The 12,425-nt window shown below is 42.6% G+C and overlaps 1 protein-coding gene across 1 annotated transcript in view; it reads left to right on the top strand.

The window, feature by feature from the left end:
• Positions 1-11,890: 11,890 nt before the first annotated feature.
• LOC129174290 (cadherin-6-like) overlaps positions 11,891-12,425 on the top strand; it is a 402,680-nt gene continuing 402,145 nt past the window's right edge. The window contains exon 1 of the mRNA XM_054766133.1: positions 11,891-11,967. The gene's annotated coding sequence lies outside the window, so the exon portion shown is untranslated. The remainder of the gene's footprint in view (positions 11,968-12,425) is intronic.

The following is a 12,425-nucleotide window of genomic DNA, read 5'->3' as shown; positions in this document are numbered from 1 at the left end:
CCAATTGAGCTTCCTGGGACAAAGGCATGGTGGGTAATTAAGTCTGGGAGAGACGCTGGTGCTGACTGATTGGCTTGCATTAGCCTGCTCTCAGAGGGAGGACAATGGTCGGCGTGATGAATCTGGCCTGATTATTTATCCATATGTAGAGCCACCGAGAAGGGAACAAAGCGGCGTAATGCATCAGCGTTTAAGTGCGGCTAATTCGCTGGACGCTTGAACGCGTTCCATCAATTGCCGGGTGAGAAGCACTTGTACTGTGAACACAAGCCTGCTGTATGTTTGACTCAAGCTTATAATTGAATGGTAATGATAGGGTTTATGTGTTCCCCACAGGTTACACTGACCACCGTCACATTTGCTGTCCAGCAAGGCTATGGAGGACTGTTAACTGAAACTAACCTTTGCCTGCACATCAACATGTGACTTTGGCCAGAGAGGTAAGAAAAATGTGCCATAGTAACGGATTCTTGAACCCATGGCAATTTGTTGACATTGTTGTGCATATTTTATTAGGATTTTTCTTATCTCATCTAAGAGTTGTTATCTAACAGGTTGTATGTCTTGACTACGGTGACAGTGAAGCTTTCATTAATGCGCAAATCTTTCTTCAGGTTTTTATAATCTTAATCTTTATAATCAGCAATCTATAAACGGGTGCATTTTGTTAGTTGCTGCGCTACAATCCAGTTTAATACTGCCATGGTTTGATTTTCAAGCATATTTTACACCGAACAGGAAGTGACTGAATGTTTTCATGCTGTGTAACAAGACAATAGCTGTGTTCTAGCAAACCTTATGTTTTTTCCTGGTATATATCCTGGTAATTGTTTATTTTTTTGCTTTAAACATTAGTAGTTGAAACTGTTGACACCCCCCCCCCCCCCCCAAAGTAAGGAAAGAAAAACTTTGCAGTTTGCCTTTTAAACTATTTTCCCTAATGTGAAAATTCCATTTCAACTTAAAGTGAGTCATCAAACTGCTGAAGTCTGCGCCCCAGAGAAATGTGCCCTGACATCGGCTGCAATTCATTAAACCGGCGACATTAGCAGGAATAATCACCGCACATCTTGTTTTTCCTCTCCGCTCTCACGCTCCGGGCCCAACATTTAAAAGTGCACATTTCTGTCAATCGCCTATTTAGCATCGCCACTTTATGGCCAACTATTGATTTATGATCGGCACCGTGCCTCCTCCCGCCCTGGGGGTAGTCACACTGATGCGTCCCCCTCCATCCAGCACTGATTAAATGAGGGCCTGCTTTATGGGCTTTTGTTCCTGACGCTCATAAAGTCTTCCCATTTCCCGTCATGTCTGTTTAACACGAGTGCTCCTGTAGTTTAACCTAGGATTTACTGGCATGTGATCACAAGACTGACGCATAAATAGGAGCGCTGTGGACGCCTTAGCGCTCAAGGTCAAATGCATAGCCAGTGATGTTTATTAGCTTCCCTGATTTAAGGATTTGAAGACGGCACTTCAGCTTGATTCTTTACCATTACGTCACCCTGGAGCGCTCTTGTTGCGATGCTACATTATGCTATGCTAGAATGGAGACACCATTTTGTAGTTCGGATGTCTACGTCCACCCCCTTAGATTGCAAAAAGGTGACAACTTGTTGCTCCGTTGTGGCGACATCCTTTTCATCTGGTTCAGAACCGCCACCTTCCATGCTTTTAACCGAATCCGGAGTGCTTCGGTCTGAACTGCTCGAGCCACCATCAGATCCGCTTCTTCTCTCTTATCTTTGGCATTATTGAGGTTGCTGAGCAACACCGTGTCGAGTGTTGTCCATTAGCCGTTAGCTTGTTTTACGCTGCCTTCGGTGTTAAAAATTCGTTGTAACAGTGAGTTTGTCTCTCACCAGTCCTTGTGAGCCGGAGATCTCTCCTCAAGAAGACCCGAGATGTCTTAAGAGTCGGCCTCGTGAGCAGTCGTTGATTCAAAGCCGCGGCTAGCTGATCACAAGCTATGGTCAGGAATGGTCACAAGAAGTTTAAAACACAACTCTTTCTGTGAGCGTCCTTTCCGTACAACAGGAAGTGTTTTTTATTTTTATTTTTTTACACTTTTATTCAAGTATGTTTATTTTACACTAGTCATTTTTTAGTTTTACACTTGTCATTTTGATTTTGTATTTGTTTTTACACTTTTTTTTAAATTGTATATTTCTTTTATTAAAATCAAACCATTTTAAAATTTTATTTTTTTTAACTCGCCTGCCATCTTTTGAAACATTAATACACATAATTACATGTGCAAAGTGCATTTTAGAGGAATTTATTAAGGCATTTTGTCAAGTAAATGAGGAAGAACACAACCGCTTTTATACAAATACGTAAATTAAATATCAAAAAGACCACAAAATCAGATATTTCACTTGAATTCAGACATGAGTTGTACAAAATATTTAAATTACTTTTTTTTTTTTTTTTTTTTTTTTAACCCACCCAGAATGGATCCGTGACACGCTTCTGGGTCCTGACTCACCAGGTGAGAACCACTGCACGAGGACTTAAATAGAATAAACAGAAATATTCAGTGTTTGCTGAATATTGACTGATTCCCCAAAGCAACTGTCCTGACGTTTGACCCACCAATGCGTGATTGCGTTATAAACGTCATGGCAATATTTCCCCATTTTTTTGTTTTTTTAATTCCTGCCGCCGTAGCTTCATCAGGCACAATGAGGGATACATTTCCCACAAGACAAGACCTTTTAATTAGCTGTCTTTTGCCATTAGGCAGAGCAGCAGAAAGTCTTGAGCCCATGAGGGCCCCCCCCCCCCCCCCCCCCCCCACCACCACTTGCCAGAATCATACTTTCCATTTGATTAGTTAGCGTGAACGCAGTAGGCAATGAAAGAATGAGAGTGCTGATAACGTCCATGTATTCATCCTCACAGTATTATGTCTCACTATTCACTCAGAGCTGACCATGAAGCATGGCGGCTAATTGCTCTTTCTGTCTGTAATGAACACTCACCGGCACAGTCCAACTTTCTTTCCAGACGTATTTTCCCCGAAGATGACTTTTAAAGCGCATCGTTTATTCCGCACCTTGACACGCGCCCTCAGTCTCCCCCGCCGACGCAACACTATCATTAGGTTCGCGTTAGGCAGGAAATGGTAATTGGGCATCCCGCAGGCACTGCTGGCTATTTTTTTGCTGACACGCCCACCCGTTGTGGCCCCCATCCCCTGGACTTGCTCGCCACACAAATCTGCGGCATCCGCTCGCCTCGTTTGTGCTTGAAGACAAAAGTATAAAGGCTGCAAAGTTGACCCTTTTTCTGTGATTAAAACTCAGTCGAAGGACTCCAACAGTGGATTTTCACAGCAGGTTTTGGGCAGTAGAACCTCAGTTAGTCTACATCCCGGTTAGTGTGTTGTACCATTAACATCAAACATTTTCCGGTTAGCGTTCAATATGGCGCACGTCTGGTTATTAATGAAAAAACATTTTTGTTAGCGGCCTAGTAGCTTATTAATACATGGAAACGGGAACCGGAAGTCAGCTCTGTCACCTGTCTATGATGTTGTTAGGCCTGGCCCTTTTACAGGGCACTGCCCAACCCATATTCTTTTGTTCGGAATCAGGCTATGAGTCAGAGGTCAGGTTTAACAGTTTAATATTAAAGAGGAGTAGATATAAGCAATTGCAATGCCAGCGATGGAGTACGGTCAGCCTACCAACCGAGATATTGAGAGGTCCAGACAATCTCTGAAGGGACACTGAGTTCCTAGTCCTCCATAGGCCTGAATTGGAGGTTCTCCCAGTGCTCAAGAAACTTCCTGTTAACGGTTTGCTGGTATATTGGCCTGATCTGGTTCCAGCACATTCTTGGATAGAAGACTGACCATCCCAGCTAGGAGACAGGAAGGATGACTTATAATAAATCTGTATGTGTGCGTGAAGTTAAAGAAGTAGTCTTTGTGTGTGTTATCTTTCTGCTGCAGATAATGCCTACTTAAAGCTGTACTGCTACAACAGAGTGGAACATTTTCCCATCTCTAACAATGTCATCAGCGTCTGACTGTAATTCTTTGCTAGCTGTTACATCACAGATGTCAAAAATGTTAACGCAGAACATGTTTTTCTACTTTTACAATTATACTTTTACATGCATAAAACAATTCTAAATGCATATAAATGAAGAATGAAAGGGTTAAATGAACAAAGGTTACTTTTCCCTTCAGAAGATGTAAAACCAATTACTTGTTATATCACTTATTTCTGACATTTAGATCCAACTGTAGTTTGTGCACACCTGGAGGTAAGAATGACTCAAAGTTGGATTTGACAAACAGTACATGTAGACTTGTCCTAACTAAAGTATCATGACATCACTACTACTACTACTACTACTACTACTACTACTACAAAACATAAAAAAAAAACCTCAACATGGCAAACCGTGGCTTGGAGTGGTCTGCTGGCCGATGGTGGATGACTGCGTGGTGATGGTAGAGGGCCCCGGGCCTTTCTCTGTGGCTGGCTTGAGGGCAGCTTCTTTGGTAGGGGGGAGGTCATGGTGATACCGGTGTTTCGGGCGGCTGGTGAGGTTTGCCGTGTTGAGGGTCAATGTTTTTTGCGTTTGGTGCAGCTAGCGCTCGAGGTGTCTGAGGCAGTGGGAGGGTCCCACATGATTGTTTACAACACGTGTTTATAGCATGTTGCACGTACAAGGAAAAGGAAGCCTTTATTTGCTCACACTAACCCACCTATAGGACCGTAGGGATGATCTCGTCTCATCTGAGCTTTTTTTTTTTTTTATCTTAGCTATTTTTTCGTGTACCTAATTATTGTGGAGCACTCATAACGTGTTCACTTTTTTAGCTGCCTGCAATGTATTAATTGGATTTACATGATTTCTTATGGGAAACATTTATTTGGTTAGTGTACGTTTCGGTTAGAGTCGGACCTTCTGGAATGGACTGATGCTAACCTTAATTCCACCCCATGTTCAGATCTCAAGCACTGCCACAAACCTGGCTTGTGACGCGTGACCTGTGTTCTGTTACGCCTTCACACGATTGCCCAACCAGACGATAGTCCATCTTCTCACATGCTTTCACTATGGTGACACCCTCTCCAAATGCTAATGATCCCAAACAGAATGGGGGCGGGTGTGAAGTCATGTTCCAGTTGTTCCGTGTCAGTGTAAGCATTTTCCTGGGACTGACAGATCGTCCAATTAACCTTATTTACCATGTCGGCCTTCATCCCCCTAACGAGCTCCGCTGGGTTTCTCCCTAATAACGAGCTGCCGTGATTGGGGACTGCGTCTTTGCCGGTTCCAGTTGTGTTTGTCGGGCAATAATTAAGGTGACAAGATAGCAGCTCCCGTGTTGACTGAACGGGAAGGCTCGCGCTGTTTGCGCGTCGTGTTTTTGTACCCTCGTTTTAATGGCTCACCTCCCACAGAGTCGCCTGGACTTCACTTAGTGGAGGCATAATACTTATTTGCTCACTTGTCAAATGAGTTTGCCTCATGGGGAGTACATTCATTCTACTATAATGGGATTATCCATGCAACACAAATAAATTGTAAGGGGAACTTTGGACATGGTGTTTGCAAGCTTAAGCAAGGCAGCATGCGGTCTATGTAGTGGATGCATACATTGAACGCCATCCGCTATCAGGCATTTTAGATAAAGCAATTTGAACAATTGGATGTTTAAAACGGGAGCCTGTCAGTAGTTTTTAACTCCAAATAGAGAATATTCACCTCGCTGTGCCACTGCTATTTCCTCCGCAACAATGGAAGCGGTTGCTCTATGCGTTGGCTCACAAGGGAGCTGGAGCACACCACATCTTAAGACTCGCTATCAGGAAAAGCGAATTTAGGTTGAAGCAGCTTAGGGGAGACTTGTGAAGTGCAAACTTGAAACTCAACAGCGTCCAGGAGATTTTCCTCTGTTAAACGAGTGCTCTTATACTTGACTGGACAAAAGGCGTGAAGAAAAGCTCACCTTGTTCTACGCCAACCTATGGAACCCCGATCCCATCTGGTACATTTTCAAACAGCTGAAGTCATGCAGAAAGCAAACAACCTGCTACTTGATATTAAACAAAAGAGGGGAAATATTTAAAATTGAATCAGTATGCCCTTTATCATCTTTGATACTGTATAGATTTATATATTATATTCATACAATGTTTTAGCTATATTATACTGCATACTCTCCTACTTATTCTTTCTTTTTTTTTTTTTAATGTAGTATCGTGCTGTATATCCTGTACTTATTTTGTGTTGTGTTGGGGGGGTGGCCAGGTAGTAGATGGGTCATCACCCAACGTGAAGGTTGTGGGTTTGATCCTCCGTCCACTCATGATCATGTCGAAGTATCCTTGGGCAAGATACTGAAACCCCCAGTTGCTCCTGATGCTGCGTCATCAGTAGCTAAATAGCAGCGTCAAAGCACTGTGAGTGCCTTGAAGGTGGAAAAGCGCCATACAAGTGGAAGACCAGTTCAATGTTTGTTATGCTACAAGGTTTGTGTCGAATTTTACTCCTTTATCAGTTTGTTCTTTTTTTACGGTCATCTGGGAATCTCAGGGTACCTCATGATACAATACGAGTCACGATACAATACGAGTCACGATAGTCTTGATACGGCGGTAGGGTGAAGCAAAAACAAAACAATTTCAGTTTATATTTTGCAGCATATAAGGGAATATACTGTATAGCCACTGAATGTGTTTATTTAGCACCTTTTAACATAAAATGGTGACTCCACTCACTGAGGAGGAATGATGAAAGAAGTTTATGGTGATTTTAATAATACTAAAAAAACCCCCAAAAAAACCCAGTTTAATCCAAGTTTAAATATCGCGTCCATATTGAAGGGGGAGGATTAAGTAAACATCCTACTCCTTTTCAAACACGTATTGTGCATGTGATGTACTTCAATGCAACTTTTTTTTTTTAAGCACATTCAAAACAAACTAAACCATTACAAACAGTGCTGGAGAGAAAATATCTGCACATGATAACATTCCAGGAGTCTTTTGAACTGCAGTGAAAGCATGCACAATCAAATAGAGAGTCGTTTAAAAAGCCTTTTGAACTCTTAATCCGCTCTTGTTGCTGTAAATAAATCTCATCCCTGGCTCAATTCGCGACACTCCTTCTGTGAGCAACATTTCCCCCACGTAAGCAAAGGTGAAAATCCACTTGAGATTCATCTATTCAAGCCTTTTGGGCTCTCCGCTCCGTGACCTTCAGTGGACACACTTGCAGCAGGCAGGCCTGTGATTTTACCCGCTGCCCACTGTGCTCACTGTGGATGCCTGTGGAGACGACTAATACAGCCCATAGTTCACAGATTAATATGGCACCCAGAGCAGGTGCTTAGAATCCTCTTCTATTCAACCTTCAGCCCCCTGGAGTCACTGCAAGTCATCCTCCAAACTGACAGTTGTGTGACAGGGGAACAATAAAGGCCTCCACCAAAGCCAAACTATCCAAAAATGAAACTACAGCACTGTGTATGAAAATTACTCATTGTTACTCCTTTTTCATTCAGCTACTAAGACAAAGTAACCTGTTGGCATTAACCGAGAGGGGAGCTGGCCACTTCTTAATAACTACGTTGTCTGCAACTGAGAACAGTCTCTCACACGGAACAGTGGTTGCAAGCCAGCAGTGGCAGCTCGTCGTGAGCTGACCACCACCCCAACTTCCCATTTGCGTATGTGTGATGGTCACACTTTACATTAACGTTTTCCATCAGTTAGGAATGGAATATTGTTCCTTTGCTTTGAACAAGACACGTTGAATGGCCAACAAAGGTTTGGCGCAGTCCAATTGATCTCCCAAGAGGAACCCTGTTCCGGTTTCTTTAGTTATTAGTGGTACAGTCGGTGTCATCTTCCCTTTTTTGTTGTTAGGATTTTAGGCACCAGCCCATCTCAGTTGGACAGCTCATCACTCCTCAGACAGAGATTAAAATGCTGACATATCTATTCCTAACATAAATGGTCTTTCGCTTGTACAGCACTTTGACGCTGTTAGCGCATTTACCCAAGGATACTTCGACATGAGCACAGGAGGAGGGAGGATCGAACCCGCAACCTACCGGTTGGGAGACGACCACTCTACCACCTGAGCCATGCCGCCCCTTCACATAGTGTGATGCTGATGGCTTAATCTGCATGCAAGTGTTTATTTTGACAGCCTTTATAAATAATACATTGAAAATTAAAAAAATAAATAATTTCAAAGCAAAATAATAAAAAAAAAAAGCGATTAAAGATGAATAGATACAGGAGTAAAAAGAACAAGACGCTAACTGGTTTGTAATTAGTTGAATTATTGTGCGGATATGAGGGGAAATAATTACAAAAATGCACTTCAAGAAGCAGAATGCTGAGAAGCACATTTGATTATAATGTACACTGTTTACTTTTTGTCCCTGTTGGAAAATGGTAACATGCGGTATTAAACGTCAGGGGAAGAGACTATCAGTGATTACTACAAGTAATAAGATCTGCTTCTTCCTACTCCTTTTCGCACATTTTTCTCGTAATTTTGTTCAGTATGTTGGCAATAAATTTTATTGTATGACAAGTGTCAACTGACAAAAGCCAGCAACTGGCAGCGGTTTCCTCTTGAGGATGCGCTCGTGCCAAGTGTAAGCTTTGATACGTGTCCATACTGTTTTCATCTTAACAAGGCTAGAATGTACGGCTTTGAAGATGCTTTTACTGTATTATTCACTTTGTCCTTCAATTCACACTCATTACACTACTTACTATTTTACAATTTTCAAGTGGCAGCGTTGTGAATAAAAAGCCCATAATGAGTCGGAAGACTAAGTGGACGTGATCATCTCTTAGCCATTGGATGTAACATTTTTCTCTTTAGCGGAGGTGAGTCAGTGCCATGATGGCATGTTGTAAATGGCTGCTGGAATAATGACACCATTTACCTTCTTTCTCTGCTGCCATTATGAATCTCCTTATCAAGCCCCAGCATTGAAAACCACTTCACATTTGCGTCAGTTAACTCCTCGTTTTCTGAGAATATCTTTCTTTCTTCTGAGTTACCCGCTGCTAACACCGCCCCCTTTTACGTGAACGGGCTCATGGCATGATGAGAAAACAGGCTTGACTAATCAAGTTGTTGTTCAGCTTCGTTGTACCACTTATCCCACATCTTCAATGTTTGGCTTGGTGTAGACTGAAAACAAAGACCAGATCCTGGATATGGAATTTTCCGGACTATAAGTCACACTTTTCTCATATCTACATGGAAAAAATGATTAGACCACCCTTGTTTCTTCAGTTTCTTGTTCATTTTAATGCCTGATACAACTAAAGCTACCTTTTTGTTTGGACAAATATAACAATGACAACAAAAATAGCTATAAGAGTTAATTTCTTTGGCAGTACAATGCTATAGCTATTCATGTAAGAACTTAAGTGATTTTGGTTATTTTCAAGAAAACCATGGACGTTGCCAGATATCATCTCTTAAATTAAACTCTTATGAGCTATATTTGTTATCATATTAGTCCAAACAAATGTACCTTTTTAGATGTACAAGGCATAAACTAAAGAAACAAAGGTGGTCTACTCATTTTTTCCATGACTGTATACGTATGTAAAATACTGTCATGGGACAAGGAGTGAGCATTAGCACAGCAGTGATGTGGAATGAGATCGGGAGCTGGGTGAACTTGCTGATCAATAACTCGCCGGCTTATGTTAATTGAGCTTGCTAGGAATGGATTATGTTCCACTCTGTTCTAGATGCGTACTTCAACATGTATGTGATTATCTGCAACAAAGAGAAAACACACAAGACCTTTCACTTGGAACAAAGATACCCTGTTCTTTGTATCGTAATTCATCGCACACACACACACACACACACACACACACACACACACACAGTTTCATTATGTGTCAGCCTTTCTGTTTCCTTGCTGAGGTGGCCTGGACTGGTTGAAACCAGATCGGACCAATACACCAACAAACAGTTAACAGAAAGTTTCCTGATCATTTGGACCACTTCCACAGCAGGAATATGACAAAGAGGTACTCTGTTTCACTTTAGAGACTGCTTGGGCCTCACTAGATCTTGGTTGGGGTACTGACCGTTCTCTCCAGCGCTGGCATTGCAATTGCTTGTATCTACTCCTTTCAATATTAATTTGTAAGCCCTACTTGAGACTCTTAGCATTATTTTACAGTTGTGAGAACAAAAGTCTGGATCGATCCGCTCACTGCTACCAGGAATTAGCCTGCAAACTAAAAAAAAAACAAAAAAAAACAGGGTTTTTGGTTACTTTTCTTCACAGCAAAGCCTTGGTTACTGAACATGCTAGCTATCTGTGCACGTAACGCTAATCTAATGGTGTCTAAATACTTTTGCACAGGTGTTTTACAAACTTGGAATTATTGTTGTCCTCACTGGCCACCAGTGAAGAGACAAAAAGCACTTGAAATTAAGGTAAAAGCGGCTTCAAGGCCTGGAGAAAAGACATGGCACTCACTTTGATTGTAAGTATATATTTGCGCGGCCGTGACGGCGAGCGCTCTATAATCCAGAAAAAAGGGGCTGGCAGGTTTGGGCAGGCAGCGTTGGGAAGATGTGGCATGTCATCTCCTTTAAAGCGGCGGGGAGCCATCTGATAATCAAGCTGGCAAGCTGCACTCACTTTTATTCCAACTATAAAAGTTGATGAATCAGACTTGGCTGAGCACTTACGACCCTCGCGGCTGGTCACCCACCCCCGCCAACCCCCTTTTTAAATTTTTTTTTTTTTTTTGTGTGGCTCATCCTTCCTATTAGGGCGCCGTGCCCTCCAATATGCTGCCTTTCACAAGCAGCGCTGACCAATTTGAATGACAAAGGCAGAGAGAAACTGCTTCACCTCTGCTTTAGCCTGTACCTCTCATTCCCACTCACAAGCGAGCAGAAATATACGCAAAAAAATATAAACGGAACACTGTGTTTGTGAGCAGTTAATCCAACCACCGCACAGGTGCGGCGTATTAAGATGCTGATTAGACAGCATTATTATTGCAGGGGTGTTCCTGAGGCTGGCTACAATACAGTAAAAGGCCAAGCCAAAGGGAAGGCCTTTTTTTTTCAGTCCCAGTGTACAAAGGCATGCTTGTATGAGTTTGGTGTGGAAGAAGTCAATCAAACACCTTTTGATGTACCATGAATGATCTAATTACCCAGATGACAGCTTTAATAATGATCGGAGTGCGTGAGAAAGCAGAAAAGTTTGACCTTGTCAAGGGAAAATCTGTTGCTCGCTCCACAATAGACAAGAGACGGGACAAGTTCTTTGAATATGAGGTAGAATTTAATAACAATTGCATGCAAGGACATAACTCATTGCAACGTGAGCAGACGGCTTCTGGAGAACACGTCTCTTCATGCTGAAGTGTTAGTTTAAAATAGGAAACCACATATGCGTGAAGTCGATGGGGGAAGACTCATTTGCCTAGACACTCAAGATACACTATCACAGAGCTGCACCCTTGTCTCGGTACACTCTTTAGTGCAGTCCATGTGTATCTCTCTACGACTGACACAAACCTCTTAAAGTGGAGCTGCATTGTGCGATCACGTGCATGTATCGCGAGACTTCGTCTTGTGTGTGTGATCCAAGATGGCAGCATAAGCAAAACCGGGTGGTATTTTGGACCCTAAACAAGTAGACGAACGCAAGCCAGGTCATAATTTTAGCAAAAAATTTGGTTGCTAACCGAAAAACATGCTAACGGGGGCGGGCGTTAACCCAGGTACCACTCTGTTTATGGTAGCTGCTCGTGCTTTTCTTCATGTATTTCACAATCTCAGAAGCCAACTTTTTGTGTGATGTTTTTTTTTTCTTGCCATGAATCAACAGGTTGCCTTCCAAGTAGCATCAGATGTGACTTCCTGTTTGCGCTGCCGGGTTAGAAGTCATCATGGTGGCAGGACAAAAGTAGTGCGGGGGTAAGTTTACCCACAGTATTGCCAGTGATGAATCACCGCTCGCGTTAAGAGCTGCAAAAGTGGTGTGTGTGTGTGTGTGTTGTGATGTGTGCTGAGTCACCTGGCTGCGTTTAAACTTGATATATAAGGCCATTTTCACCCCGAGTTCAAATAAATTGCTCCAAAAAGGAACATTTTTGCGGAAAGTTTGGTTTTCCTGGAGGCTGGCCGTGCCGGGGAGACTTTAGCATCCCTGCGAGGAAGAAGAGCAATCATGAGCACTGTCTAGACCCACATGCCTCTGTGCCTCTTGGCTCTTTCCAAGCAAACGGGGGACAGATATCGCAGCTTCCTGCACGGCGTTGTGTTTTGTTCAACGTCACGTCATGCTAAAAAAAGTGTCACGTGAATATTGCAGTGCTTTGCATCATGTGTCATCACCGCTAGGTCCTGTCGTTAATTAGCAACCAGTGTTTTTG

Source organism: Dunckerocampus dactyliophorus, chromosome 21 (genome assembly GCF_027744805.1).
Source record: "Dunckerocampus dactyliophorus isolate RoL2022-P2 chromosome 21, RoL_Ddac_1.1, whole genome shotgun sequence".
NCBI lineage: Eukaryota > Metazoa > Chordata > Actinopteri > Syngnathiformes > Syngnathidae > Dunckerocampus > Dunckerocampus dactyliophorus.
Note: the sequence above shows the minus strand (reverse complement) of the source record. Positions and strands in the feature narration are given on the sequence as shown.